The sequence below is a fragment of the Myripristis murdjan genome, chromosome 10, assembly GCF_902150065.1.
Source record: "Myripristis murdjan chromosome 10, fMyrMur1.1, whole genome shotgun sequence".
Classification (NCBI taxonomy): Eukaryota; Metazoa; Chordata; class Actinopteri; order Holocentriformes; family Holocentridae; genus Myripristis; species Myripristis murdjan.
This window is the reverse complement of record NC_043989.1, coordinates 17,800,256-17,812,491: the sequence shown is the minus strand read 5'-3', so window position 1 is coordinate 17,812,491 and position 12,236 is coordinate 17,800,256.

Here is a 12,236-nt window from a genome sequence, read left to right as displayed (position 1 = left end):
TGGACCCCCTCACTCATTTTCCTGACTGAAAAAGGAAGGAAGGAGGCATTCACATGGCAACACAGATTGTTGACATCTGTTACAGCATCGTGTTGAGTAAATCTTTTTGTATCCAGCCACCGTGACATAATCTAGATGTCATCAGAGTCGACCTCATCTATCTAACTTTGAAGTCTTACAGTTCGTTTCAGTGTGATGGCTGCTGTGACTTGTTTTGGGCATCTGAGAGTTGATGGCAGTAATGTTATATTTTTCCAGATTTTCCAGTGGCTTGCTTGATGGCAAAAGCATGCCGGCTGCTTGTGAGTGATCCTGAGAGAAATTTGATGTCAAAAGAAATTACATTCCTCATCAGACTTCTTCAACTTCTGGAGATCATCAGCACAAAGACGAAGGAAAACAACATAAAAACTGATAAGACATTTGGCTGCTTGCCCTAGATACAAAGAAAACATGGCTCAGATATGTTTGCATCCAAATTCTGTCTTGTCAGTCTTTGTTATACACTTCAGCGTGTATTTTCTTGACAATATAGGCCTTGATTACTCCAATTACATAAAGAACACAGTGTTTACAATACCCATCAGGCCCTGGATGTATAAATGTGTTGTATCTGTTGCCTAACTTTGGGCTCGGTCTGCAGAGAGAGGGGAAGCAGACATGCAGCCCACAGTGAGGGATTCATCAGACAGTTGTTGAAAGGCAGATTTAGCACCCTGCATCCAGTTAGTCAGCTGTCCCGTCCCAGCGCTGCTCCATGCCCACTTTCTCCACACATCTGTAAAAGCTTAAAACTCAGTGGGCTGGATCAGAGAGACAGAGCTGGGCTTTGTCAGGCCTCAGATTCTCTGCCAAAACTCGGCCAAGCTGGATAAGAGACTCTGTCAGAGAGCACCAGAGGAGGGCCGAGTTCAGCCCCCCTGACCAGCAGCCCCGGGTCCCGCGGGTCAGCGGGGCACTAGTCTGAACAGTAACATGGACTTGGGACTGCTCTCTATCCCAGTGAATGGGTTTTCTTTGAGAGCAGTGGAGAGTGGAGGAAATGCAGTCAGCATTGCCCCTCAGAACCATGAGTATGAGAGCCCTACAAAGACTAAACACAGGAGGAGAGGCTGGTGGAAACAGACTACACAAATGCCTTTCTTCATGTGATGACTTTGGCTTTCTAGCAGCACTGGCTAACCTTCTTGTATTTTTCTCTCCTCATACCCCTTCTTTCTTTTTCTCTCTGTCACCTTCCCCTCTCTTTCTCCCTGTTTTCCATCTCCCAGCCTCTCTGCTGGCTGCCATATAATGGTATGTGTTTTGATTGGTGCAGAGGGGGAAGTGGGGTATTGTCTGGACAGGATCTGGGCTGAGATCAGCAGATAGATTGGATGGTGGTTTAGGGCAGTACTTGAGCAACCAACGTCATCTTTGTTTTAGTTGGACCTCAGGAACAGTTAGCTAATCCTAGAAAAGAGCCAGACATGCAGGAAATAAGGACTTATAAAAACAAGCATCTAGTCAAGCATTATTATTATGACGAAGTCATTCATTAGAAATATGTTGCAATTGATTATTTGTCTAGATATTCTCAGATGTCTTGTTTTGATTCTGAGTACACGGACATTAAATCTGACAACAAAAGTGGATTGATTGTTTATGTAAATAACATGCCAGGGTTTTGCTGGCATGACATCTGTTTTCCTTTACTTGTTATCTCTTTTCCGTTATATGTGGAATCATTTTGCCTCAGTTAAATGCACTTTGTGCCTATTTTTTTAGTTGTCCCACATGCAGTGAATGTTTTGGACATCACCTTTGCTTTCCTTGGTATGTCTTGTCTGAGCATCCCAAATGGTTGATTTCATGGTTGCTTATGGCCCACCCTGGTGTTTGACACAGAGGTGCATGAGTCTGAGTGCTTCTTGTTGTGCAAGGGAGACAGGCATCTGATTTATGTTTTCTGGCAAAAACCAGACAATTAATTCCTGGCAATGTGCTGAAATTACAACATACATGGGCTGTTGTGGCAGGAGTGCATGAACAGAAATAGCTGGTCTGTCAGTGCCATGAATCTGTTATGATATAGTAGGGCTGGTAGCCCATTTGAAGCAGGGTGTAAATGGTAATACAACCCATATGGTGCTCCAAACTTTGATCAATCCAGAGTGAAGTCAAAATGTTTTAAGACTTCTGTTCAGATTTCTTCAATAAACCACTTACATCAAGAGTCAGCATGCAAACACAGACTCATGGCCACACATTCACAGGCTTGTGGGTGTCAACAATATGCACATGTGCGTACATATGCAGGGATGCGCAAGCACACAGAAACATACATTTAGCACCGACACACACATTCAACCACTGATGGTTCACAGTGAAAATAAAGAGCAGGGAGGGTGACAGAGCTGTGTCAACTGAATTGGGAAGATGTAGTGCCGTCGTCTATTCCTGTTCATTGCAGTCAATCATCTGTATTACATGCTGCACCGCTGAGTGACAAGCTGGCCAGAGGGACACAGTCAAACAGAAATCACAATCTGTGCCCAGTTTGTGAAATGACTTCCTTTCCTTCAGGGGTGGACTCGGCTGATGCTCTGTGGGATCCAAGGACCCCGAGGCTTTCCACAGCATGTCATTTCCTCCCTGGAGCCCACGGATTACTCATGTCACTTCCCATTGTCCTTGCCAACCACTGGTCCACTTGGCCAAGCTCCTCTTTGTCCCTGACTGCTTTTATGGCCTTACAGTTGTGCCGCAGTCAGCACATGTCCACTACAGTTTAAAGGAAATTTTCTTTGCTGTCTCTTTTTCCTTTCCTATTTAACTGGTGTTAAAATGAGTTTGTGAAAATAGTGTGTGATGGAACTGTCATCCATCTCAAGATAATTCCCAGTCTTTGAATGGCATTTGGCGGACAGCTTTATTGGCCAAAGGCAGACAGCATTTAATCCAAAAATCTTTCACAGACATACCCATTTATGGTGCTGGTTAAATCATTAAAAAAAACATTGTGTTGCTCATTTGAAGGAAAGCTCAATTTTGAGCGTTAAAAACCCATGAGACTGGACCGTTTCACTAACATGGCAATGTGTTAATGAGAAAACATTGCCTCAACCCTCGTCGTCATTCCAGCACCCTAAACCTTCACTCCCAGGCAGATATTGCTCTCTCTTCAATAAAGAGTTCAAGTTGGCCTCTGGCTGGATGAAAAAAAAAGAGAAGAAAAGGGGGAAGAAAAAAAAAACACTTTTCCATCCAGCTCCGAAGCAGCCCCTGGATCTGTATGTGGAAGTTTTAATGGGAGTCAGATGTGCTCCTAATCAAAGGAATATGGCGGGAAATGTTACTGAGCCCAAGCAAAGAGAAATGGGACCACAGAAACTGTGATAAGACTCCAAAGGCGGTAACAAATTGCACTTCTTCTCTTCAGAAGCCAACTGAGAAATGCAGTGTAGGCCCAGAGTTGCTTTTACCTCTAGTGGGAACATACTCATGCAGTGATGTTGAACACTGCTCATGATCAGCTGCACACTGTTGGACAAGGGCAGACTTGTAAGCAAACCAGCTAATGGCTGTAGAACTTCATTTTTTATTGCAAAATTGCATAAACACATATAACAGCAGCAATGACCAATGACAGTTTCCCCCCATGTAATTTGGTATTTAACCCTCCTATTCTGTTCATTTTGGGCTAACACTCATGAGGTTCCCGGTCACATGTGACCGGTATCATTATATTTGATTATAAATCCACTATGATACATATTATCACCTAATGTTGTGTTAGATCTTTTTATCAACTTCTGCTCTTGTGAAAATGACAAGTTTTGAACTTCTATTTGCTATGTATGTGCTGTAGGCCTAATTTACCTGAGATCATACCATTCGTTTTTTAGGGAAAAAAACATTATATAGATATTATTTTGACTATAACAAATACTCAGATGAAACATATTGTAGTATTTATCACAGAGTACTTCATTTCAATGTTTTCCAAGGACACTGTTTTGAAAACATTTCAATTTTCTAAATAGTGGCAAAAAAATAGCATTTTTTGTGTTCCCGTCAGCATTGACCACTATGATTTAGTTAGTCATCCTCATGACATTTTCACATGGAAGCTGACCGTTCCTCTCAGGTGGGGATGAGGTCCAGGAAAAATGACCATTTTTGGACCGAAAGGTGACCACAACTTCAGCTGGGTCTTCTTCCTGACACCTGACACCTGACAGGTGTCAGGTGTCAGGTGTTGGCAGTTCCTGTGGTAGGTTCCCGTGAGGGTTGCCATGGAAGCCAAAAAGGGGCAAAGTTGTGTGTGTCTGTGTCCATGTGTGTGTGTGTGTGTGTGTGTTTGTGTGTGTGTGTGTGTGTGTGCCTGCTCAAAGACACCTACATGTTGGGGTGTGGGGAAGAAGTCTGAGAGATACTTTCCCGTGGGGGTTGCCATGGAAGCCAGAAAGGGGTATAAGGGGTGTGTGTGTGTGTGTGTGTTTGTGTGTGTGTGTGCCTGCTCAAAGACACCTACATGTTGGGGTGTGGGAAAGAAGTCTGAGAGATACTTTCCCGTGGGGGTTGCCATGGAAGCCAGAAAGGGGTATAAGGTGTGTGTGTGTGTGTGTGTGTGTGTGTGGTGTGTGTGTGTGTGTGTGTGTGTGTGTGTGTGTGTGTGTGTGTGTGTGTGTGTGTGTGTGTTCACACACATCTGTGTCTGCTCAAAGACACCTGCATGTTGGGGTGTGGGAAAGGAGTGTGGGAATGTGTTTAACTCTATTTTATACACTAATTGTAGTCTTACCCATTCATTTCTAATGACCGGTCATTTGTGACCGGGAACACGATGGGTGTATACAAGTTAAATAAAACATTCAAAAATTAATAAAAATTCTCCAAATTTATTTTATGTGTTCAGATGCCATGTGTGAACAAAGTCATGGAACCTCATGACAAACGGATGAAATTAACTGCATTTTTTGGAGAGAAAACTTGTACACCGGTCAGATTTGACCGCGAACACGACAGGAGGGTTAAGAGACTGAACAACCTCCTCCCACCTTTGTAAAATAATTGCCTGACCAATGCATTTTCTGTACTCCGGGAAGAAATGGGCAAATCTCAAATAAATACAACTGGCAATGCTATTTTTATTTATTTATTTAGTTTTACTGATGTTGACTTACCCACTGCATTTTGTATTCATTCCACTTCTGTCTAGCATTTTCTGTCATTTCTAAGTGTTTATAATCATTTCTGTACACTCATTTGCTCTCCAGAGAAAGCCCTGTGACTGTTGCTCAGCATATTTTTTTTTTTTTTTTTTGTGCTGATGTTGCATATGGAGTTAATGCTCTGGTAATACCGCAAAGTAGCTTGCTCTATTCTGTGACAATGGCATACCAACTAGCTAATCACCCACGGCACCCAGTTCCCTCCTCTCTCTCTCTCTCTCTCTCTCTCTCCTCTCTCTCTCTCTCCCTCCCTCTCTCTCTCTTTCTCTCTCTCTCTCCCTCTTTCAATCATACCTCCTATGTATTATATATCTGAGTGCCCGTGCATGTCCAGAGCAGGCCGGCCAGCCAACCAACAGTATGTGAATGAAAGCGATGATGTCATGTGGCGATACACATCCAACAGAGAGGAACAAACTCAGCCATTTGTCTCTGTCAAACCACCAGCCTCTTTCTTCTGTCCTTAGACTAAACACACTCACAGAGGCAGACAAGAACACTGTGCATGCATGTGTATGGGTGCACACAATCAAACGCCACCACACACACACATACACACACACAAACACACAAACACAGTCGTACAGTACAAGCACAGTCACAATCACACACACATACAGACAGACAGCAGATAGACGCCTATATGCAAACGAGGCCACATGCCAAACATCCAGTGGAAAGTACTGTGTACGCAATTTGTCACTCATCTGCCAGTTCAAGGCGGCCCTCTTTCTGCGGCGACTTTTACAGTTTCTGAAGCTTTGTTTGCATCCCAGACTCTCACAGACAGACTAACCACAAAGCTCGGAGGACTGTGACATAAAATCCATTAACATAAAATCACCCTGGGCCATGCACGGAGAACAATGGGAAAGCAGCACCGGGTTGTCAGCTCCCTCTAACTGCCTCCCAGGCCCGGCATGGAGCTGTTGAGACCTTGGCTCCGTTAAAGAAGGCCATTTTCGCTGCACTCTATTTTCTGAACCAAACTGGCATGGCTCACAGAGAATATCTGTGGTCTTCAAAGTACTAATAAACTGGGTGGAGTAGGAAAAAGCAAGAAAGAGGTTAAAACAGAGAGAGAGAGAGGGAGAGAAAGAGAGAGTGAGGACAGAAAAGAGGGAATCAGTCACAAAAAGAGGTTTGTTGGAAGCTTGTCAAAGCATGTTATGTCTATTTACAGCACATTCATCGCCAGTGTCTGGAATTCCTACTTTTCATGTGAACAGCAGCAACCTGGGGTGATGCAGGTTGCGGCCTCCATACAAGAAAAGCTACATCTTGATATGGTTATTCAGCATTTTTCATGTGCTTCTCCCTCAGTCATGCCAGTGGGACTGAAGCCTCAAACTAAGCTTGTGTGGGATGCGTAAAATTGAGCCTCTGGTGTCTGTCTTTATTTAGCATGCTGCATGTGTGGCCATCGCGGCATCATCCAGGTGGGTGGCTGGTAACACGGAGGAGGGGATATCTTGAGGCTTAGATAGCTTTTCCATTACAAACTGTATCAGGTGAAAAAACACATTTCCTTAATTGTGCATTGTAAAGAGCTTAGAGCCCATTCCTCTAACCCATATGCTGAGCAGACGGACATAGAACATTAAACCTAAACAGGCCTCGCAGCCAAATATACATAAACAGTACGGAAACTGCTCTTTGCAACAACAACTGATTTCACTTTAATTTGCAAAAGGACACTTCCTCTGCATGGTGTCTGAATAATTTCTGTATTGATTCCGGCTTGCTAAGAGCCTTTCACAGGTCAAGCACAGGAAAGAACCTGATGGAGAACCTGGAATTTATGGGATGAGACAATGATGTCAGAGCTGTAGCGTCTTCTCCAGACATCCTGGGTGAGGCCATGTCTGCGGTCAGTAAGGTACAGCTGTGTACACCTGAGGTTGATTTAGCAGTCCTGGTGTGTGCGTGTGTGTGTACATGCAATTACACATACACACACACACACACAGTGCAGAATGAAGCTGGAGACATGGTCGTCTGAATTACACAATCAGAATCTAACACACCATAGCTCACAAGGGCGCAGTGAAGAATACTGGACCAAGTTAAAAGAAGTCAAGTTCCTTTTCATTGTGGTTTCACTGAGTGAATCATCCACCTGTGGTATTAAAGAATGTTTTCAGTCCTGTCTGGTATTTAGTTTCTCAAGTGAATGCTCTCATGACTTGTGTGTCATTGACAGTTACAGGTGATAAATGAGAGCTGAGGGAGAGTTTCAGAGGCTACATCTGTTCGTTATCCTACGAGTGTCATTTGCTTCATGCCAGCATCTTAGCACGCACTATGTTGAGGGATATTTGCTGGCAGGCATTACCTCAAAAGTGAGGAAATGAGAACTGTAGCAGCTAAGGCTTGAGACACACCAAACCAATGTCAAAGAACTAGCACAAGCCAAGGTTGATGGTCAGATTGCTTTGCCTCCTTTCATGACTTTGTCCATGAATGCACCACACAGACTGTAGTTGATGATATTCTGCTCCTGCATGAGAGGAAATAATTCTCCCTACCAGGCGGTGGCACTCTTTCAAATTAGTAAACTCCTCAAGAAAGATAAAGAAACCAACCAGCACTACATCATTGTTTGATAAAACTCTCAAACTTGCCAGCTAGTTGGTACAATCACAGATAGACAACAAAGTTTCTCTTCTCTTGCCCTGATTTAATTAGGTGAAACAGCCAATTAGAAACTTTCTGTCACCGAATCAACCAGTAGGCTACTGGCAAGGGGTGATGAGAGGTGATAATGGCCGCTGGTGCGGGACACATGGCAGAAACTGGGCAACAGTCGACCACAGATGGCTGACAGCTGACGGCTGACCGTTTGGCTTGGTGTGTCAGGGGCTTAAAGTTAAATATAAAGTAATCTGAAATTATGATCTTTGGCCGAGACTGGCAGTTTTGTGTTTGGGATTGGTATAAAAATGAACAGTTTTGAGCTGCCAACGACAACTTCCCCTCTCCATTGAAAACAAATGTGCTGAACAACAGAAGACATTGTACAGCTAAAAATCACTCTGTAAGAGATGAATATTTAGGCCAAATTGCTCACCTGAAATAGTTTCAGATATGAACATTAGTTGTATTGATCTATTACAGTTAAACTGCAGGCAACGTCAACATTTAACAATATTCTCAGAAACCCCTGAGAAGCTCCGAAAGGTTGCGGCCACTTTGACAGAGAAATGCTTACACTGTCTCTGTCTATTACAGGTGAAAGAAGTGTTGATCCCAGTCATGATAGTGGTTCCACTTTTTAATGTTTTTTGTTGGCATTCAATATGCACCCTTAATGCAGTGTGGATCAGAGTTTGCATAGATGCCGAGAAACACAGGTGAAAGGAGTGAGATGTTTATTTGTAACAGTAATATAATGCTAAACCAGAATATTTACTGTAACTGTCAAAAACTGAGTCATGATCTTTCAATGCTTTGACCCAAAACCATAATACTTGAGTAACAGAGTTAAGAATTAAGAAAACAGAATTATCTGTGCACACAAACTCAGTCAAGGATTTAGGTTAAAATGGCTTTAATGAATTTAACACTTGTTGCAAAGAAGCCCAACTCAAGTGAGGCTGAAACTGAAGTCATAGGTAAGACCAAGGCGAAATCCGTCAGCCAAGAATCTGATATGTTGCAAATCTTTCAACACTGAGAAATTAAATAAAATTTGTAAAATATAACATTCTATTTCATTTTTACATTAATAACAACATTAGACCAGTAAGTTGCAACTTTTTGCATTGAATAAAATTTTCAGATAAAAGAGAGGCATGCTTTCTATTCGAGTACTGCATTATTGAAATATGATAATAAAGCTGGTAACATTTGGAGCTGAAGATGTGCATATCTGTTGTTTAAAGGCCCAGTCTGTACCTGCAGCATAACATCTCCTGCTGAAATACTATTGACCAGCAATAGGTTTGTTTTTTATCGTGAGTTACTAGGGCTTGGTGCAATTTAAAAATGAAATGCACTGACTTGCCCAACGAATAAATTTGGGAGATCAAATAGATTAAGGACTGTACCTTTAAGAAACAATTAATCTCTCGCTGCTGAGATGACAGCACATCACTGAGCTCTGATTGGCATTCATAGGAGTTAGGAAAGGACACTAAATGCCACAGAAGCTATGTGCTCTCAGCAGGAAACTAATATTGCCTCTTGAGGCATATAAACTTGATTAGCGAGGCTAATAAATCAGATTAACTAGATCGTGATACTTGGATGAAATAATAGACTGTGAGCCAACAGACACAAACAGGAACAATCACAGTCATCTCATCATGTTCTCCCTCTGCTGGGGATATAAAAGTCTGTGCAGCTATTTAAGTTAAGTTAAGCTTCAGTATATTCTGGACCGGTACACTCTCATTCACCCCAGTTCCTGGAGGGGCCATACAATTACTGTTGGAAGACTGCGTGACATCCATCCAGCTTAAAGCAGGCATGATTTATCCAGGTCAGGACATAATTCTTCTTAGAGGAGTGCACTAAAGTCAAACCACTTAAAGGCGCTCTGCTGTAGAAGTTTAATTATAATCTTACATAATGAAAAATAATGTGGACATTGTCAGATTGGTTAAATTTACAGTTATTGCATTTAAGAAAAAAAAAGTTTTTTAATGGGTCGTTTCGCACTTCCTAATTTTACCAAGTGACCTGCTTGGCTGAGCCAACAAAGGAGAAACTTAAATGAAATTTCCCCAGCTAATCGGCACACTCCCTGATCCGACCACCTGAGCACTGCTGCTGTGCTTGTAAGAATTAAAAAAGTAATGAAAAATTGTTCAAAAAAGAACAAATATCTTTTCAAAAACAATTTCAGTGCTATGGGTGAAGATCACATACCAAAAATCCAAGGTTAAGCTGCCTGGGTTCGAATCTGCCCATGACACTTTGTTGCATGTCCTCCCCTCTCTCTGTCCTGTCTTTCCCGTCTCTCTCTACTGTGATTCTATAATAAAGCAGAAATGCCCAAAAATAATCTTTAAAAAACAATTGCAATGCTAAAATAGTTTACCTAGATAATTACCTAGCTAAATGAACTGCTTTACCAGCAAACTTGACCATCACTAAGTAGCTAATGTCAGATAGCGTCTTGTTCCACCACACAATTACACTGACATAATGCAAACAGTATGGGAAAGCAGTTCATTGGAAAGGTAATTTTTTACTGTGGCATTGCAAAGAAATTTGTTTTGTAAAGACTTTTGCAACACTTTTGTAGCAGTAGCTAAACTTCCTCCTCTTCTTTGAGTACAATGGTGACATCATATGAGAAAGTTAGCTGATTAGCTGGTCAAATTTCATTCAAGCTCCTTCTGTGTTTACTCAAGTATGCAGGATGCATGGCAAAATCAAGATATACAACAGGGCACCAAAAGGATGCAACATTTTCCCATACAGTGAGTTTTTAGCAACACAAAAAAGGCTTATCTCCTTTGAATTAGAGGAGCTGATGGAGTTGGTCCATCAGAGTACAGTATTTTGACTTCTGCCTGTCAGGTCTGCAAATTAATTGAATGCATATTTTCAAGCCATCATGAAGCCATCATGATTGTTATCCTGAGCCGTTATGTATGTGGAAGCTAAACAGCGAAAACTGAGTAATACTGGACGTTTGCCACCCCTCTGCACTCCTTCCACCTCCATCCACTCGCTCAACTCCCCTTTCCCTCTGAAAGAAAGGAAATGCCTCAGCAGAAACTGCAGAAACACACATGCTTACACACACTGAAAACCCCAAAGTGATGGCTCACACTTGTTGACAAAGGACTCACCCAGTGTGGCTACCCACCTCTTCCTTAATCGCATCCAGTATTCTTTTATTATTGTTTAGGCCTCATAAAATCTGGCAGTCCCTTTCCTCCTCGCTTAACCTTCTCTGTGAATGTGTGAGTGTGACTTTGTGCGTGTGTGTGTGTGTGTGTGTGTGTGTGTGTGTGTGTGTGTGTGTGTGTGTGTGTGTGTGTGTGTGTGTGAGTGTGTGAGTGTGTGTGAGTGTGCGTGTGTGTGGCATTTCAAATGTTCACAGATGAATTATGCATGTGACCTCCCTTGAATGTGTCAATAGTTTCCCTTGCGTACAGCTGTAATCAAGTTGCTTGTAACTTTTACATAGGAAATTCTTTCCCTAAAATTTTGTGGAGTTTGAGTAGGGGATTTTGAATCTCTTTTACTGGCAGAAACCACAAGTGAATAAGTCATTGTGGTGCAAGGGACCAATAGCTAAGCACCATAAAATGACAAGATTCACAAAACTCCAACTGTATGCAGGAAATTTCCATGGGACTTTTGACATGATCCAGAAACATAGGATGGGAGTTCTCTTAATCCCCCATACATTTCTATCAATCTGTCATAACAGGCTATAGGACTGTTGACAACAGGCCAGTTTTCATGCTCTAAAAGCATTACACTGAATCTTATTACAGCGGCTTAAAGCCTAAATGGGTTATCGGTGTTTATAAAAGACACATGAAGATGGTGAAAAGAGGAGGCATGATGATGCTCATTATCTTGAGTCTGCTCATGACTCCTCCAGGATGTAGGGAGTCATTCTTTGTTGCTGTTAGTCTCATCTGCCAGGTGACCGCTTGACAGCTCAGAGGGCTCGTCTTCAGACCAGGCTAGCTCCAGTGGTCTCTTGAGCCTGGCCGCAGAGGATAAATAACCACCTCCACCCTCTAGTGAAGCCCCTTTCACCGTGACCGCTCCATCGGCCTCCGCGGGCCTGCTGAGGCTCTTGTAACACTTTCTCCTTAATGGAAAAATCATGTCCATTGCCAGTGTCTCCATTCAGCTCAAGGTAATGGGATCCACTGCGTCCCAGTGAAAGGCCGTTAAACCAGAGGACAGACAGTGACGAGCGGAGCTGACTGCAGAGACTAAATGTGAACAGCAGGAGTACCTATTACATCCAGGCACACTGCTGTGGCAAACTGTCAGGCATTACCTGGCAAATGAAATGACACTGGGCATTAGTTTTTGCTCTTT